The 14,966-nt window shown below is 35.3% G+C and overlaps 1 protein-coding gene and 1 long non-coding RNA gene across 2 annotated transcripts in view; both read right to left on the bottom strand.

Moving 5' to 3' along the window:
* LOC125280859 (gastrula zinc finger protein XlCGF57.1-like) overlaps positions 1–14,966 on the bottom strand; it is a 1,316,469-nt gene that overhangs the window by 801,613 nt on the left and 499,890 nt on the right. The window lies entirely within an intron of this gene.
* LOC125243873 lies at positions 11,403–13,725 on the bottom strand. Its single transcript, XR_007179164.1, has 2 exons — positions 13,141–13,725; positions 11,403–12,336 (listed from the first exon to the last, which is right to left on the bottom strand). It is a non-coding gene; the product is annotated as an uncharacterized LOC125243873 (long non-coding RNA).

Raw genomic sequence — 14,966 nt, 5'->3', positions numbered from 1 at the left:
TTCATTTGCTGATTCTTGATTTATGTATCTAAACATAGAAGCTTCTGTGAACACTTTTTTATTTTTAAAGGGCACCTATTATGCCCATTTTTACAATATGTAATTTAAGTCTTAGGTGTCACAGATTGTGTCTGTGAAGTTTCAGCTTAAAATACCTCATATAATTTATAAAACCATGTTTTGTCAAAGCCCAAAACAATTAAAACAATTGTTGTATTCTATTCCATGAGACCTTTCAAATGACATATAACACAATTATCTGAGCTGTATGATGCTCAGATGGCACATTGGAGTACAAAAAAATAATTCATAAATTATTATTATTTTTTAATATTATTTTTAAGCAGTAGGAGTTAAGCAAATTGGCGAAGATCAAATTTGTGATGATCTAGAAAGAAGTTTTGATAGGTATGTGGCGCCCGCGGGTGGTACACTCTGTTTTAGAGTGATGACTCAGCAGTCGTTAAGAGTTGAACAAAATGGTTGGATGGATTAAAAAAGAGTTTCTAAGCTTTAAAATGATACCTATTTTGTGTTATTCCTGTCAGTGGTTGCTTAGTAATTTGATTATGAATATTTCCGCGGGGGGGTTTAATTAAAGGATTAGTTCACTTTTAAATAAACTTTTCCTGATAATTTACTCACCCCCATGTCATCCAAGATGTCCATGTCTTTCTTTCTTCAGTCGAAAAGAAATTAAAGTTTTGGATGAAAACATTCCAGGATTTTTACCCATATAGAAGACTTGAATGGGCACCAAATGATTGAAGGTCAAAATTAGTTTCACTGCCAACCCAGTCTCATATGAAAACGTATCCTGACTAAGTTGGTCCAGAGTGCAAAATGTAGAGGGGTTACAATAATGGCACTTAAATTGTATGACTGTTACATTTTTTTTATTGCCTATTGTTTTGCGTCCAAGTCACGTGACTTTAGAGAGCCCGGCGTGAGAACAAAAAACATGGCGGACGTTTCTCTACTTTTTAGTGAAAAAAAAACAATATTTTGAGTTAGTTTCTGCATAAAAAACAAGTTTTGATTACATTTTTAGCGAGAAATATATATTTTATTTTCATAATATTCACTCAGTGAATGTACATAATCACTCGCTTGCGCGTTGTTGCAAAGATTTATCTGATCTCGCCAGAATAATGTGAAACTGCTACGTTTTGGTTGCTATGAACAATATTTTGAGTTAGTTTCTGCATAAAAATAAGGTTTGATTACATTTTTAGCGAGAAATATATATTCTATTTTCATAATATTCACTCAGTGAATGTACATAATCACTCGCTTGCGCGTTGTTGCAAAGATTTATCTGATTTCGCCAGAATAATGTGAAACTGCTACGTTTTGGTTGCTATGAACAATATTTTGAGTTAGTTTCTGCATAAAAATAAGGTTTGATTACATTTTTAGCGAGAAATATATATTCTATTTTCATAATATTCACTCAGTGAATGTACATAATCACTCGCTTGCGCATTGTTGCAAAGATTTTTCTCATCTCGCCAGAATAATGTGAAACTGCTACGTTTTGGTTGCTATGAACAATATTTTATTTTCTGCATCAAAATAAGGTTTGATTACATTTTAAGCAAAAAATATATATTTTATTTTAATAATATTCACTCAGTGAATGTCAACCCGTTCTCACTCCCGAGGCGTCAAAGATTGAAGCATGGTCAAGTCGAACTGGGAACTCCATTGCTTTCAATGGGAAACCTTTAGCGTCAAAAACTGACGCGAATTTTATTGGTATGAAATCACGCTGAAGAAGTCTCCTTCAGAACACATCGCGATATTTGGCATCAGTTCGCGTGTGCTGGATGTTGGTAAGTAGTCGTAAATACGCTGTTCTAATGTTTGATATAATGTCTTTTCTGTTTGCAGATATTAATCAGATTAACGTTAGCTCCCTCATGTTCAGTCACTGCATTATATCTGTCACCTCCGCTGAGGTTTTGCTTTTCATTGCTTTCTATATTAAATACTAAACTAGGGTGATTAAACACTGTCACGTGACGTGCAATATATTGCACAATATATATAAAATATTCATATCAGGTTCAAAGTAGTACAAGTGTAGTTTCAAAATGGTATTTGTTGTAGAAGCACTGTAAAAAACAACACTTACCATGCTTTTTACCACAGTATTGGTAGTTTTAATGTGATTTTTGTTGTAAATACAGAGTAACCACAACACTTATCATGCTTTTAATGCCTATGTTAAATCCAAAAACTGTAAGGTCAATAAGAACTTCTTTCCTATATATATTTATATATAAACCTATATATTATAAATAATGATATTTTCTTTTCTCTTGTTTTAGCTGAAAAGACTAAAAGGGCCTTTCGGAAATGGATGAAGGAGACAGAAAGCTGCAAAGGCAAATAATTGCAATTCCATTGAATTCTTTAAAATGATTACAGATTGGGCCCAAAATGTTCCAATGATACATGATGTCTCTCCGCACCTCATAACTACCTCTGTTTGCAAGAGTGGAAATTATCATTTGACTTGTCACATGACATCAGATATTCGATTATTTTGTCATGATCATTTACACTGCTGATAATGTCCTGCTTGCATGTGAAACATGTTATTTTTTTTATTTTATTTTTTAAATATGAATATAGCTTGCTATACTTTTAATCATGGAAATGCCCACACATCAGTGAACTTATTACATAAATGCATTTAACATTTAATTGTGCAACACTCTTACAGAAGGAAATCCTACGGTTATGTATGAACTCACAACATCATCATCAAGTGCTGTGCTGGGCACATTGGGTAACAAGTGTCCTCCAACGTATCCAATCTGTGACCACATTCTCCACATCTTCCCATGGGACACCGACATTCTTCAGGCCTTCGTTTCCATGTCTTCCCCTGCATTCTCCTGGTGGTGTCCACTTCATATCTGTCTTTGGGTGTTGTTGTTTGGTCATGCTTGTGTCCAGGGAGGTGCACCCTTCACTCTGTCACAGTTTTTAAAAGTCTTCACGTGGACTCCTCCTTATGATCTCCTTGAAACGTGCAGAACCAATATTGAAAATAGTAATTTATCTTTTTCCATATTCTTGCCTTTATCAAAGAAGCACCAGTGCTCATCCGGAGTTTTGGTAAAAGACATATTCATTGCCATCCACTAGTTCTAGTAATGCTGCGACTATAGTCAAATATGTATTTCTGCATGTGTGTATAGCAGGTGTTTGTCCGAACAATTGAAGTTAGTGAGAGTGTTCAGGAAAACCCTCTGAGAACAATCAATATTTATTTAATTCTGTTTGGTGCTGATATAGAGTATTACAGAAATGACACATTGACATTCTGGACATTATTCTGTGAGTTTGTTACCTCTACATTTAGATGGACTTGAAAATGTCTTGCATTTTGTTTCATTAAACCTTTTATTACAGTGTCACTATAGTAAATGTCCACCTTAACTACATCTATGGTATCATTATATCAGTACCTGGATAATGTAAATGTAACATACCCATGAATGTAATTTATAGAAGCATTTTATTGCTGAAAATATTTAACATTTATAAAATGCATTAACTATTTGAATTTGCCTTTCATTTAGTTACAGTAAAAGTGAACAATAAACACAATATTGTATTGTTTTAATGTTGAGAATGTAAAATGTTATTTTTTTCCCCCTATTCTTTAAAGAAACATATTTTCACATGGAATTTTATCTCATCTCTTGGTTTGTAAAAATAATACTTCATCATATCGATTTGTGTAGTTATATTTCACTATAATAGATTGCCTCTGTAACTGGATATATTTTTTTCTCACAATTAACTGATTTTTATACTGTTGTGCAGTAGTTTGGGGACTACATTTGTAGTGTGAAAAAACACAAGCGACCCCAGCCATCAGAAGCAGAGCGGGCGGAGTTAATGCAAGCGAACGGCGATCATCGAGTTTTATTATTCCTATCGTGTGCAACAGTAATGCAAACAAACTTCAAATCTCAAGAACTGCTTGTAGCCTTGCACATTCGCATTTAAATAACATAGCCTATTTCAAATCATTAACAAAATATGAACTATCACACGGATGTTTTCTGTGACGCTTAATGCTTATGTTTCAGGTTGCTCCAGCTAACGCGCATGTCTCATGCGAGCACACTTCTTTCTCCTGTTTTTATAATAACATTATGCCGTCTTGTTATATCTAAAGTTTTGGTCAGACTCGGCTCAGAAAGCACAGAAATGACCGCAAATAAGTAATGCTAACGTCAGCGGCCATGTCACTGAACAAACAATCGTTATTATAGTACAAAAGGGCAAACAGTCAAAGTTATTTTATTATGTGAGTTGACTCGAGTCTCGAGATACAACGAAATAATGCAAAACTGCAAAGTCGCATTTGTCATCGTGACAGCAAGTGAACTTTTAAAGCTTGAATAATGAATGGATTAAGCATTTCAATCGGCAAGAGAGGAATAACGGATGAACTTTCTTGGCAAGTGCATCACAGTCAGGTACAAGGGAGAAAGCTATAGCCTACTAATATTAGGTAAGACAACACGTTTTATTTTCGCAACTTGTTTATTGACTTATTAATAGCAATTTGCTCTGGAATAGACCTATGTGCCGATCGGGTCCAGACAGGTCCGGTCGGGTTCGGGTCCAGCTTAGACGGGTCCGGGTAGTACATTTATGGCATTTCTCGGTTCTGCACGGGTTCGGGTCCAACTTTCAAAATAATAGTCGGGCCGGGTCGGTTCCGTGTAGCACATTTACGGGTCTCTTCGGGTTCGGGTATGAATTTTTGGTCCCGTGAAGACCTCTAGCTCAGAGCTAGTGTAGCTGGTGGAACCAGAGATTTTGGCTTGTGACGTCCATGAGTCTGTGCAATGGTGGACTTATCCAAAATATTGCTGCTAATAACTGTGCTAACAGGAGTACAGACACATGCACAGTTCTCCCATTATATAATAAATGATAATAATAAACTTTTTTTTTTTTTTTTTTTTTTTTTTTTATATAGCACCTTTAAAAGTTTTACAATGTTCAAGAACTGCAACAGCCATATCACCAGGTTTTGAATTAGTGTAAATGTAAGTGTTGACTGCGTAAAAATTAAACTTAAGATCCAGGGATCTGACAAGTTTACACAAGGGAAAAATGTACATACTGTACTAAAACGTAAGGGACTCAAAACTGATCCCTGGGGAACACTAAACTGCACTGACCCAACTGGACCTGCATCCAACCAGGGACACAAACTGCCTACGATCTGAGAGGAAAGACTTGAACCAGTTTAATACAGTGTAAGTAACACCAAAAAAGTTTCCAAAGATTGAGTAAAAGAAAATGTGTGTCAAAAGCTGTGCTGAGTTTGAGAAGAATCAGAATTGAAAGACAGCTAGAGTCAGCAGCGATTAAAAGGTCATTTGTGACCTATTGCTGTTTCAGTGCTATGTAGTTTGCGGAAGACAGATTGGAGGGGCTCAAAAAGATTGTTGAAAGTGAGGTGAGTGTATAATTGAGAAGCCACAATTCGCTCAAGCAATTTAACAAGAATGTGACAATTGGAATAGGGACGAAAATGATTGAGGTTGTCCCAGTCTGTGTTAGTCTTTTTTGGTAGAGTTGTTACAGCAGCAATTTTAAATGCAGCAGAGTCACTAACTATACTCAGGACAACAGGGTTTAGAGAAGTGAAATAAACCCTAACTGGGGAGTACAGTGACTGCTCTTAAATAGAGACCAACACAAGCCTGCAATTATGAGAACAGGTGCTAACCTGTGGCAGCACTAAAATAAAGCTCACATAAACAAATGTAGGGCAAAAGACTAGAACTTAAAGCAAACACAATGCTTTGAAAATACATGCCATCCTAAAGAGGATAAATGCTCTCACCAAACAGATTTAGCAAATCTGTGCTGAGCCCTAGAGGACAGAGGCTAAAAAGCTAGCACCGTCAACTCAAACTTGAATGTTAATTCAAGTGGCTCAGGGGAAAGAAAATTCGTAGCATGAATGAAATTCTAGAGAGTGGGGCCTGGCATACACTGCATAAACGTATCTACGCAAAGATAAGGGCCTACCACCTGAGAAAAACAGCACCAGGGAGGCTAATAACAGCCTACAAACTTGGCTGTTAAACTCAACCAATTGCACCTACATGAACAAGGGGACAATGGGCATACAGTACGGCCTAACGACTCCCTCAGGAGGAGGCCAGAACTAAGAACTATACAACCTGACAAGGGATAGTAATACATAGGGTAGTTAACAAACACACCTAACCTAGCTCTAGCCTGGCCGCTAAGCTGCGGGCCTACAGGGCCACATGCCTAGTAAAGCCTGGGCTTCACCTCCAAATCTCATGGATAAGAGAAAGAAAGCGAAGCTCACAAGCAAACAATGTCAGGCAGCTGACTAAGGCCGACCTAAACATAGATACTAACTGAAGTGACAAGTGTCTTCAAGCACAAAGTCTTTACAAAGTCATGGCTATAAAATACTATACATCCTCTTTGCAATGAGGAAATTCTGTGGTGGTCTCAGAAAGATACTGCTCAAGAAAAAAGAGCTAGGATGTTGGCGTAACTGGACTGGCTAGACTGGCAAGAATTTATGTGATTTTTTTTTGGCACAGATCAGACGTTCTAAATTTTGGTTTTCAAATACATTGTAGATTTTTTTTTTTTTCAGCATCTCAACAATGGTGACATACTTCAAGCTGCAATGCATACAGGGATTCATGAGTTTTACACTATGTTCGCTCCCAGCATGCATTGACTGTAACCGACAGTCACTCCTGGATAGACATTGTAGTGTATTTAATGTTAAGAAAAATACAAAAGTATGTTATTAGGTTTATATAAATGAGCTGGCAAACTTATTGTGTTGATGGGTGCATATTACTTGCCTGGCAAGGCCAGACTGATATGTATCTTCTACAAGATATATCAGTCTGGTCAGTCTGCCCTCCGTCGCGATTCGAGTCAACTCCAAAACGTACTGTGCAATCAGATTCGTTTATTTCAGTGACGCAAACAGCGTCACTCTAGTGCGGCGAAAGTCCCTTCAATATCGAGCAGAGCAGACCATAGGCTCCGGTATACTTCAAACGAAGTTCTTTTTCGTTCTTCGTTTAGGAGTAAAACGAAGTTCGAAATGCGTGACGAGCGATATGCTGTAAACGAACATGACACCGCCCACACTGCTGAGATCGACGTTTAGATGAATATGTAAATATGTGCCGTGCACTTTCTTCTCAGTAACAAAATAAACACAACAAAAATGAGAGAACGGCAAGCATTTTTATAGACAGCATAAGAAAAACGTCTGAACATAACAGCAGTTCAACCAAAAATGAAAATTCTGTCGTCATACTCCCTCTCACATTGTTCCAAACCTGTATACATTTCTTTGTTCTGCTGTACACAAATGCAGATATTTGGAAGATTGTTTGTAACCCAGCAGATCTCATTGACTACCATAGTAGTGAAAAAATATGGTAGTTAGTGGGGGGCAAGATCTGTTTGGTTACAAACATTCTTCCAAATATCTTCCTTTGTGTACAGCAGAACAAAGAAATTTGGTAACACTTTAGTATAGGAAACACATATAGTTAGTTAGTAAAGTCGTTGTTAAATTTAAGTATTGGGTAGGATTAAGAATGTACAATATGATCATGCAAAATAAGGCATTCATATGTGCTTAATAAGTACTAATAAACAGCCATTCTAGTAATATGCATGATAATAAACAACTAAAAGACCCTAAAATAAAGTGTTATCCGAAATTTATACAGGTTTGGAGCAACTTGTGGGTGAGTAAATGATGATAGGGTGAACAAAAAATTTTATCCCTTTAATTGAATTGTGATGCAATCATAATGTGTGATCTGTTTCAATAGAGAATAAAAATCCAGAAAATCTTCTGTGAATAAAACATGTATCCACAAACTTATTTAACTTATTAAACTTACTTTCCCCCTTTTTTTTGCACATAGGTCTTTTTTAAATAGCTCTTAATCTTGCCATGCCTGACAAGATAGATACAATTATATGACTATGATTGTAATATGTCCTATGTGTTTTATTAAAAATACAACATTTCTGGCTGTATATTGTCTGTAGAGTTACTATAGAGTCTGTGGTGTTACCAGGAAAGACAGTAACACCACAGACAGTAACACCACAGACAAATTAGCCTAAATCCAGACTTTTCTAAAATGGAGGTTGCCATCATGATGATTTCAAGATCAGGGGACATTTTGTAAATATTAGTAAGTATGTATTTATCAAAATTTGGATTAAAATATGTAAAATCTGCAAGTTATCAACATAACACCACAGACACTAATAAAGCGTGACACATGAAATTGTCAGAAATTTAGCTAACTTTAAGAAAATGAATAAGAAAGAATGTACTCATGATGCACCCCTCAGATCAATCAGGACCTGCAATGACCTTTACACACAGGAAGTAGTCCAAATAGAGTTCTCCCTTTTCTTAAAGGGGCGACATCCATTGTTGTAACACCAAAGACATGAATTTGGGGGACACTACTTTTTTCTTAAATAATACAAAATATGTATTTTTTAAAACAATTTAATACAATTGTACATGTTAAATAAAATCTATATTCCCAATTTAACCACTTTATTTGTGTTAAAAATGTAATATTGTTGCAATTACATTCCATGATACCTCTGTGAGGTATGGCGGGAACATGCACACTTTGTTACAAATGCAATCTTCCAAACTTAATTAAATATGTAATTTAAAACAAAACTTTAACTATTAATAGTGCACAAATTGTGTTTATTCTACAGAATACAAACGTGCAAAAAAATTTGAATTTATTGGTATTTAAAGTGTATTTCAACTGTTGTAAAGTAGAGGGACACCATTTGCCACCACAAATAAAGAGCAAAGTAGCCAGTCACTTCACGTCTTCATATAGCAATTTATTTAATAGATTGCTTAAAATCAAGCAGCGACGAATTCAAATACACAGAGGGTGATCAGAGGGTGCTTCTCAATTCTTATTTGTGCATTTGTGTCGTTTCCTTTCCTTGCTTCCTTTCCTCGCGTCTTAGCTCCACCCCTTGCGAGGGAAGGAAGCAAGGAAAAGATGCGAGGACGTAGGAATTGAATCAAGTGAAATTATATATCCTCGCTCCCTTTAGCGTCACTTCAAAGCGTCATCAGCTGCACAGGAGTGATACCCACATGTTGATAAAGTTTGGTTATTTAAAGAAATATATAATAAATATTAATAAAGCAAGATGCCCCTTTGAAATATATGAGGTATAAAGTTAATTTAAATTTAAATTATTGTGACAGATATAAAGGGGGAGGAGAATTTATGTGTGCGTCATGTTTCTCGATGACAGAGACTTCCGCAAAGGATGCACCTGTGTATCCTCGCTCATGACTCCTCGGGAAGCTTCCTCACTCCTCGATCCTCGCCTCCTCGTGGTGCAATTAGTGAATTGAGATGTCCTTCAAGACATAGACATAATATACGTAGACGCCTCATAGACTGACGCTGCCTATTGGAGCGGACGTATCAGCGCGGCGCCATCTTGGATGGGTCCCCAATGCGCCGCCCCCCGCATTTATTTCTACTGAGGAAGATGTATCCTCAACTACAATAATCATAACTCCCCGAGTTTTTACCGGATTTTCACATGGTTTGGTTTGTTACAAACGGCAGAGACTTAGTTATGATACAGGACACTGTCACACATTGAAAAATTCTGCTTTCATGTTGAAAGACTTTGTATTACGCTCTTTAACAAAGACATATGGTAGGCTATGGCATATTGATAAATGTATAAATGAATGAATTTTATATTTTAATAAAGAAACAAGTTTGATTGTTCATTTGAATTTATTTATCTCTCTCTCTCTCTCTCTCTCTCTCTCTCTCTCTCACACACACACACACACACACACACACACAATGGCATATTGATAAATGTATAAATCATGGGCGTCGGAGCCATTGTATGTGGGTGGGACAAGACCCACCCACTTTTTAAGACCAATGATATTGGACCCACTCACTTTTACCGTCTCTAATTCAGCATTTGTCTAATCCCCCTAAGGTGATGCTACTCCACAAACCACCAACAGAGCATAAAAAATACCAAAAATATATATATATTTTTTTAAACATCGCCAAGTAAAACGCTGCGTTTATAAAGAAATGTTTCTTTACGACCACAACAAACAGGACACTTTTCAGACGCGCATTCCACCTTCGCCTCAGTATGGAATTACGTTTGTTCCAAAAATAATGAACGTAACTTTTCAAAAAAACTAATAAAAATATAAATTGAAACTGAATAAAATGTCTTTGAAACTTAAAAAAATAAATCGCAGGCAAAATGTTTGACTTCGTTTTTAATACACTGCATGTTTTGCTAACAGTTTCTTTTCATTCTTTCACTGATCTTTACTTACAAAAGCATTTCCAGAGTTTTCATTTATGCTTCTGAAGTTTTCGTTTACGATCCCAGAGTTTTCGTTCGTCTTTCTGACACAAATCTCTCGCGGAGGCGGGGCCAGCAGTGGTGTGTTCTCATTGGCTTACTGAGTTTTTGATTGACAGCTTCTTCTTGACCTGGAAGTGAAGACGTCAGCGTTGTGTTTACAATACATGTGTGGAGGTGAGCGTCTGTAAGCGGCTTCTAATTTCATTTAAAGCTTTTTTTGAATTTTATCTGTATTTATCTGCGGCTTCTACTTTGTCGACATAAACTTTTAGGAGCGTGAAAGATCAAACGCGAGAGAAAATTAATGTCTTGAGGTTTAATTGTACATTAAAGGTTATAATACTGAAAATATTGCATAATGTCCAATGTTTTCGGAGAATATTTGATTATTTCTGATGATTCTTCTCTATTGTTGGGTCTGATTAGGTTGTGCTGTTACAGTTTAAAGAGAATACTAGTATCATATACATGTATATATTCAGCCGTCAAGAAAGTCTCACTCCAACCAGGTAATCAAGGTTTGCAACCATGGCCATCACTCTACCCATTGTTAGCATATGCACATACACCATCACAATTAATGATCACTCAATTCTGAAGGATTCAAACAATATGAAAATAACAGTCGTGGCTTGCTGTAAGACGGTATAGACCTCAAAGGGCATTTCAGTACTCCACACAAAGAATGATCTTGTTGCCATTTTTTATCATTCTAATAATTTTATTTAGTTAACATTATCATCTAACATATAAAAGTAGATTTTTTTTTTAACAATCATCAACAGTTTCAATTGTGACTTTATATATATATATATATATATATATATATATATATATATATATATATATATATATATATATATATATATATATAAAACAGTTGAATAAATGAAAATATGAATCAATTCAAATAAATTTAAATTCTTTATTGTCACTACAGCATACACACAAGTATAAAAGTGAAAGTGTTGGATGCAATTATGTTGTGAAAGGAACGACCAGAATCCACAAAACACTAACTGCATATTCATGTAATCCACAGTATTCTCATGATATACAGTACATTACTATAAAAATGCACAAGCACCTATTATAGAATACATGTGTAAAATTCATAAAATTCATTTTATTACCATTTTTTAAACTATAGTGAATAAACGTAATGAATGGAATGAAATGTTCATGTTGTCTGAATACATTTTTGGTTTGACTGTATGACTTTCTCCACATAAGCACAAATATCTTTAAGAAAATAGTCCATCTCTGTGTCCATCTCATAAGTGGACTGTAACCCATACATGTATGATGGTTGGTGGGAAACGATTGTTAATAATTAAAACAGTTTAAATTATTAGTATTTTTCTCATCTATTGTTTCACTTCAGAAGACATTGATTCATCCACTGGGGTCGCATGGATTAATGTGTCTTTAGGACTCGAAGACATGTATTATTTTCCTAAAAATCCTAATTCATGTTTATCTGTAGAAAGAAAGTAATACGCATCTTGGACGGCATGAGGGTGAGTAAAATATATGAGAATTTTTTGGGGGTGAACTATCACTTTAACATTCATATGTTTTTGGTATGCTAATCCAAGATCAGTATGGACTAATAAGAATAAAGTACAACCTCTTGTGTGTTTGTGAACTGTGTCTTGTTTTAATCTAGAGCTCCAAAAAAATTAAAATATTTGGTGTCTGAAGATCAAGATCCCAGTCAGTCAAAGGTGATGTGTCTGAACAAAATAAGATTCTTGTCTGTTGGGGACAGTGGATCTCTGGGGCTACCACTCCCTTCTCTGGGTCAGCATCAGAATGTTGTTAATGGAAAAGTTGCTCCACTCCCTGGAAAATAAGAAATCAGATGTATTATAATCTAACAATACAAACTGCTTTGAATTCCCACATAACAAATTATGCAGACTTAAAATATTTATTTCAAACAAATTATATATAATTTCAGCCATAATTACTTTCATGTATTAGGTTTTGCATTTAGCCATACAGTAGGCCTACTGTGCAAAAGTCTTAGCTTTGTTGTTTTAGCAATGTTTTAATGACCATCCATGTGAACAAAATGGATTCTATAAGCAAAAATCAGTATTTAATGTGACCTCCTAGACTTCCAGTTTTTTCAAAGGAGAAACTTGTGATCAGATTTTGAAAGTTTTCCTGGCCTTCCAGTCATTTTCCATTCCATTTATGTTTGAGAGAGCCAGGTTCTCACTATTACTCAAGTGTAAGGAGAGGTCACTAAATACTTGCCACTTTAGCCTGTAGAAGTCTTTTTTTCCCTGTTTTTTAATAATGCTTACAAATTTAAAGTATTTCCTGGTCATATTCTAATAAGAAGACTGAAAAAAAATTATATGGTCACTATACCATTGCTAAAACAACATCTAATGGTGTCCTAAGACTTTTGCACAGTACTTTATATGTATTATTATTAAAGACTACCTTTTCCCCTTTAAATATGATCTAATCCAAGGCTGTATGTACAGTACATAACCAGATCCTGTAATGTTGTTAAATCAACACAACACTGCTGTATAAAGTGGGCTCTAAATGAGCTCTAAAATACCTCTCCATCTGAAAAAGCAAGTAATGTTACTTATATTGATTTTGTAAACGTAAAAAATACTGACTTACCGCGAGTATCCAGATAACGACGATGACTGATGATAATGATGATTATATCATTCGTCTGTGCTAGGCCTAAGAAATCATCTCACCATAGTAGCAGCAGCTACAGATAAAATAATAAAAACTCCTATCTTTACATCACTAAAATGAAATAAGAAGCCGCTTACAGACGCTCACCTCGACACATGTAATTGTAAACACAACGCTGACGTCTTCACTTCCAGGTCAAGAAGAAGCTGTCAATCAAAAACTCAGTAAGCCAATGAGAACACACCACTGCTGGCCCCGCCCCCGCGAGAGATTTGTGTCAGAAAGACGAACCAAAACTTTGGGATCGTAAACGAAAACTTCAGAAGCATAAATGAAAACTCTGGAAATGCTTTTGTAAGTAAAGATCAGTGAAAGAACGAAAAGAAACTGTTAGCAAAACATGCAGTGTATTAAAAACAAAGTCAAACATTTTGCCTGTGATTTATTTTTTTAAGTTTCAAAGACATTTTATTCAGTTTCAATTTATATTTTTATTAGTTTTTTTGAAAAGTTACGTTCATTATTTTTGGAACAAACGTAATTCCATACCTCAGCGCCAGGTATAGCGTTATTTTACTGTCAAATGTCGAGAGCACATTATTGTGACGCGAGAGCATATCAATGTAATGCGCGAGCGCAAATCTGTCCGCTCGCGCGCGGATTTCCTTTGCTCTCGCGCAAACCTGGACGTGTGATAGATTGAAATATGCATTTAAATTCATAATGTGCAATTAAATGTGATAGATTGAAATATGCATTTAAATTCATAATGTGCAATTAAATGTGATAGATTGAAATATGCAATTAAATTCATAAATCTGAAACAGTAAAAAATATTTTACATATGATCTTGTGAATGTTTAAAACTTTATAGAATGTACATATGTAATTTGTTTATCATTTTGAGTTCATCGGTGATCTATTAGTTTGGCACATTTAAGGTGTGTGATCGATTGCTCTGGCCTGCTGGAACACTAGGGGGAGATCTCGCGGGTTTCTTCATTCTACATAAAGTTCACAGTGGGGAAACAACCACGAGATTTATGTTTGTTCATCTCCCTCTTTTCAGGTATTCTAATGATAAACTGTTATAAGGTGTTAATGATATAATGTTTAAGAGTGTGTAGATGTTACAATGATACCGATTGCATTTTGTTAAACATGTTTTAAAAGTTTATTAGTTTAGAGATGTACGAGCTCAGCCATGAGATGGCGCGAGGCCTACATAATGGTGCGAGATCACATGTAGAGTGTTTAATATTTGCGTATTTTGTATTTAATGTTTAATGTTGTTGGTTTAGTGCCAATTGGTTGAATTGCTTTAAAAAACATGAATATATTGAGAAATGTATTTGAAATGTAAGTGAATTACAGAGAATCCAAGATATTGATGTATTTTCAGACAAGATAATTGTTTAAAGAGTATTAACATGTTATTTTGAATTGTATCAGATATTCTCATAAACAGCTATATAATATGTATTAATTAATGTATTATTTATAAATAACTGAAGATTTTATAATTAACTAAAAATTTTATAATTAATAGCTTATGGTACTCATTGTAAAAATCTGTGAAATGAAAAGAGAAGACCATTGATGCTGTTTTGCAAAGTTTATTGTCAATTGTTATGAACAAATTCTACATAAAGTTCACAGTGGGGAAACAACCACGAGATTTATGTTTGTTCATCTCCCTCTTTTCAGAGATACAACATTTGGAGGCACCGCTGGGATCTACTCTTCAGAGGGTGGTCGTCACTTACCTGGCAGACAACTTTTGATGCAGTACATCCCCTAAA

The sequence above is a fragment of the Megalobrama amblycephala genome, linkage group LG1 (assembly GCF_018812025.1).
Source record: "Megalobrama amblycephala isolate DHTTF-2021 linkage group LG1, ASM1881202v1, whole genome shotgun sequence".
Classification (NCBI taxonomy): Eukaryota; Metazoa; Chordata; class Actinopteri; order Cypriniformes; family Xenocyprididae; genus Megalobrama; species Megalobrama amblycephala.
This window is presented reverse-complemented; position numbering and strand designations above follow the sequence as displayed.